The sequence below is a fragment of the Petromyzon marinus genome, chromosome 39 (genome assembly GCF_048934315.1).
Source record: "Petromyzon marinus isolate PM22_M1 ecotype Great Lakes invasive population chromosome 39, UKy_Petmar_22M1.pri1.0, whole genome shotgun sequence".
Lineage (NCBI taxonomy): Eukaryota > Metazoa > Chordata > Hyperoartia > Petromyzontiformes > Petromyzontidae > Petromyzon > Petromyzon marinus.
Window position 1 is genome coordinate 6,182,195 of NC_133705.1, and position 5,227 is coordinate 6,187,421.

Consider the following 5,227-nt stretch of genomic DNA (forward strand, 5'->3'; position numbering starts at 1 on the left):
CACTTGGGTCTGCCCCGTGACCTCCTGCCCGCGGGCGTTCGACACTTCACGTGGCCTCAAGGTGCACATGGCCTGGCACAAGCGTCGTGGTGACGTCACCGCCACTTAGTGGCGAATGGCGGTTGTTGTTGGTGTGTGTGTGTGTGTCGGTATGGAGATGGTGTGTGTGCGATGGTGTGTGTGTCGGTGTGGATGTGGTGATGGTGTGTGTGTGTGTCGGTGTGGATGTGGTGATGGTGTGTGTGTGTCGGTATGGAGATGGTGTGTGTGTTGGTGTGGATGTGGTGATGTTGTGTGTGTGTCGGTGTGGATGTGGTGATGGTGTGTGTGTGTCGGTGTGGATGTGTGCGATGGTGTGTGTGTGTCGGTGTGGATGTGGTGATGTGTGTGTGTCGGTGTGGATGTGGTGACGGTGTGTGTGTGTGTCGGTGTGGATGTGGTGATGGTGTGTGTGTGTCGGTGTGGATGTGGTGATGGTGTGTGTGTGTCGGTGTGAATGTGGTGATGGTGTGTGTGTGTCGGTGTGGATGTGGTGATGTGTGTGTGTCGGTGTGGATGTGGTGACGGTGTGTGTGTGTGTCGGTGTGGATGTGGTGATGGTGTGTGTGTGTCGGTGTGAATGTGGTGATGGTGTGTGTGTGTCGGTGTGGATGTGGTGATGGTGTGTGTGTCGGTGTGGATGTGGTGATGGTGTGTGTGTGTCGGTGTCGATGTGATGATGGTGTGTGTGTGTCGGTATGGAAATGGTGTGTGTGTTGGTGTGGATGTGGTAATGTTGTGTGTGTGTCGGTGTGGATGTGGTCATGGTGTGTGTGTGTGTCGGTGTGGATGTGGTGACGGTGTGTGTGTGTCGGTGTGGATGTGGTGATGGTGTGTGTGTGTGGGTGTGGATGTGGTGACGGTGTGTGTGTGTCGGTATGGAGATGGTGTGTGTGTGTCGATGTGGATGTGGTGATGGTGTGTGTGTGTCGGTGTGGATGTGGTGATGGTGTGTGTGTGTGTGAATGTGGTGATGGTGTGTGTGTCGGTATGGAGATGGTGTGTGTGTCGATGTGGATGTGGTGATGGTGTGTGTGTCGGTGTGGATGTGGTGATGGTGTGTGTGTGTGTGGGTGTGAATGTGGTGACGGTGTGTGTGTGTCGGTATGGAGATGGTGTGTATGTGTCGGTGTGGATGTGGTGACGGTGTGTGTGTGTCGGTGTGGATGTGGTGATGGTGTGTGTGTGTCGGTATGGAGATGGTGTGTGTGTGTGTGTGTCGGTGTGGATGTGGTGATGGTGTGTGTGTGTCGGTGTGGATGTGGTGATGGTGTGTGTGTGTCGATGTGGTGATGGTGTGTGTGTGTCGGTGTGGATGTGGTGATGGTGTGTGTGTGTCGGTATGGAGATGGTGTGTGTGTGTGTGTGTCGGTGTGGATGTGGTGATGGTGTGTGTGTGTCGGTGTGGATGTGGTGATGGTGTGTGTGTGTCGATGTGGTGATGGTGTGTGTGTGTCGGTGTAAATGTGGTGATGGTGTGTGTGTGTCGGTGTAAATGTGGTGATGGTGTGTGTGTGTCGGTATGGAGATGGTGTGTGTGTGTCGGTGTGGATGTGGTGATGGTGTGGCCGCTTCGGCCAAGAGGCGCCAGTAACATTCTAACAATGTCCAAGTTTTCTTTCCCACGCGACCGTGCCCAGCGCCACGTGCGGAGAAGCCCTTCGGGGGGGGGGGGGGACAGCGGGGACAGCGGCCGCTGGGAACTTCCCCCCCGTGCTACGCCTCTGCCCGGACTTCCCCGCCACCAGCAACACTTTTGGTGGCGAGGACGGCGAGCGGTGATGGGGGAGTGGGGGGGGTGCAGATGCCGCGCGTTCCCGAGACAAATCGGCGAGCCCCCTTCACGCTCTTCAAAAGACGAACTCGTTTATTATCGAGTTGTATAAAAATACAAAACAACGTGGGGGGCGGGGGGGGGCGGGGGGGGGAAATGATCAAACGCAGCTCGTGAAATGTGAAGGCGAAACGAACAAACCCTAATACTGACAGCCGCCGCCGCCACCACCGCCTCGACATCACCAACACTCTGAGCGGCTCGCTCCCTCCACCACCACGGCGGGGCACAGAGGGGGGGGGGCACGGAGAGAGAGGGGGGCACGGAGAGAGGGGGGGGGGGCACGGAGAGAGGGGGCGCACGGAGAGAGAGGGGGGCAAAAAGAGAGCCGAGCGCTGCTCACGGTGGGGTGGGGGGTACGTAAGGGGGACCCAGGGGTGCTCCAGTAAGCCCCACACACACACGTGTACTCACTCGTCTCTACTAAGGGGCCGTCCATAAATGACGTCACTAAAAGTCAGACCCCCCTCAAATATGACGTCACAAAGCTCTGCCCCCCCCCCCAAAAAAAACATATTTCCATTTTTAAAATAAAACATGCTTAAAATCGCTTCAAACTATTGTCATTGTAGTGCGTATTTAATGTGGCGCTGCACTCTGATATTGTAGGAGAAAACATTTATTAAAAAGTCTATTTAATTAAGTAGAACGTGTTGTCTATATTTATTTAAAGTTGCGCATTTTGATGTGACGTCACATTTCTCAAACCCACCCCCCCCCCTTCGTCACGCATCGTCACAAATGTCTGACCCCACCCCCCCCCAGGTGCGTGACGTCATTTATGGACGGCTCCTAACCCGAACTCCCCGTTAACACACAGACACAGACACACACACAGACACCGCACACACCCAGCGCCCAATAACGCTACAGCGGACGCGCCGATCCCCAAGGCGTTCCAGTCGGAAGCACAGCGGGAAAGCGGGGCGGGAACAGGGCCGCGATCCGGGGCAGGAACAACCCTCTCAAGGTTCCAGACGGGAACGGATCTGCCAGTGCCGCACGCGAACAGGGTCACACTCTTAACAAACGCCTCCGAGCTTCCACCGGGGAGCGCATGACGAGCTGGTGCCGGCATCTCCCTCCCACCAGCCCTGCCAGCTACTTACAGGGGGGGGGGAGGTGAGTCAAACACCGACAAAAAATTGGGTTTACAAAAGGCAGATTTGTGCTTAAACTTTTTTTGGCGAAGAGGCCGCCGGGAGAGACTTCCCGAAACCGCCGGGGCTGTCCCTGCCGAACGGGGGCCTTCGGCAGCTGCCTTGACCCTTGCGAAACAGAGCGGAGCAGACGGGAGAATCAGCAACGGATCCTGGGAATCGGTTCCGAACAGACTGAGAATCATCTGAGTAACAAGGCTGTTGAGAATCAGTTCTGAACAGGCCAAGCAACACACGCAACAGATTGTAACTTCGCTGACCCCGTGCCCCTACTGGACATCTGTGAAAAAGAGCTTCATTGCTCATTGGATTCTTCCAGTCTAAATAAAGAGTCTGGCTCCGAGATTGAAAATTCAATCAGGACAGCCTCTTGGTAGGTGAGAAAATGTTAGGAACAGACTCCACATCGGAGCAGAACAGCCTCTTAGGAACAGGCTCTTTGAGAATCTATTAGGAACATAATCGTTGAGAATCTATTAGGAAAATACTTTTTGAGAATCTATTAGGAGGAGACTCTTTGATCATCTATTAGGAACATGATCATGATGACCTATTAGGAGCAGAATATTTGAGAATCTATTAGAAACAGACTCTTGGATAATCTTTTAGGAACAAAATCTTTGAGAATCTATTAGGAGCAAATTCTTTGATAATCTATTAGGAGCAGACTCTTTGATAATCTATTAGGGACTGACTCTTTGAGAATCGATTAGGAGCAGACTCATTGAGAATCTATTAGGAACAGATTATTTGATAATCGATTAGGAGCAGACTCTTTGAGAATCTATTAGGAGCAGACTCTTTGATAATCGATTAGGAGCAGATTCTTTGATTCCCTATTAGGAACAGACTCTTTGATAATCGATTAGGAGTTTACTCTTTGAGAATCTATTAGGAACAGATAATTTGATTCCCTATTAGGAACAGACTCTTTGAGAATCTATTAGGAACAGATCATTTGATTCCCTATTAGGAACAGATTCTTTGATAATCTATTAGGAACAGACTCTTTGATAATCTATTAGGAGCAGATTATTTGATAATCTATTAGGAACAGACTCTTTGATCATCGATTAGGAACAGTCTCTTGGAGAATCTATTAGGAACAGACTCTTTGATAATCTATGAGGAGCAGATTCTTTGATTCCTTATTAGGAACAGACTCTTTGATAATCGATTAGGAGTTTACTCTTTGAGAATCTATTAGGAACAGATAATTTGATTCCCTATTAGGAACAGACTCTTTGATAATCTATTAGAAACAGACTCTTTGAGAATCTATTAGGAGCAGATTCTTTGATTCCCTATTAGGAACAGACTCTTTGAGAATCTATTAGGAACAGATAATTTGATTCCCTATTAGGAACATATTCTTTGAGAATCTATTAGGAACAGACTCTTTGATCATCTATTAGGAGCAGTCTCTTTGAGAATCTATTAGGAACAGATAATTTGATTCCCTATTAGGAACAGACTCTTTGATAATCGATTAGGAGTTTACTCTTTGAGAATCTATTAGGAACAGATAATTTGATTCCCTATTAGGAACAAACTCTTTGAGAATCTATTAGGAACAGATAATTTGATTCCCTATTAGGAACAAACTCTTTGATAATCTATTAGGAACAGACTCTTCGAGAGGGGCACAGACACCAAGCCACACACCGTCCTCCCGTCTCCCTCGCCCGTCACTAAACCGCCTCGTGTGTAACTTTTATAACCCCCTTCTTCCTCCCAACAACAACGGCAGGGCCCAGTATGTAGGCCGGAGGGTGTCCCACGTCAACTTAGTTCCCTCTGCCCGGTTTTGAACGAGGCCCCGGGGCCGGGAGGTCCAGGCGAGAAGGGGGGGGGGAGATTGCCTCTTCTCGGGCCTACTCGAACTACGCGTGTACAAGTTGAGCCACGTTCAGGCTACGACAGCAAAAAACACCGAGCAAAGCCTCCAAACTTGAGCGGCCCGAGTGGCCGCAGCGTTCCCCAGCGGTGGCAATTCCACATTCCCGTGGCAAGGTCAAGTCTGCAAGTGGCGCTACGACGATGATAGAGATGATGACACCGCTGCCTGCTTACAGATGATTCTGCGGCAACGCACTGCTGTTTCTGATTATAAAGGCATTGATTGTGTGATGATGGTGATGATGAAGCTGTTGGTGATAATAATGAACCCAGGTCTCCCTGTTGCTTGTCCCAG

At 50.4% G+C, this 5,227-nt stretch overlaps 1 protein-coding gene across 3 annotated transcripts in view; it reads right to left on the reverse strand.

Annotated features, from left to right (window-relative positions):
- Window positions 1–1,888: 1,888 nt before the first annotated feature.
- LOC142930465 (tumor protein 63-like) overlaps window positions 1,889–5,227 on the reverse strand; it is a 30,791-nt gene continuing 27,452 nt past the window's right edge. For all 3 annotated transcript variants that reach the window (XM_076072863.1, XM_076072862.1, XM_076072864.1), the window contains exon 12: window positions 1,889–5,227. This exon is cut by the window's right edge and continues 2,187 nt beyond it. The gene's annotated coding sequence lies outside the window, so the exon portion shown is untranslated.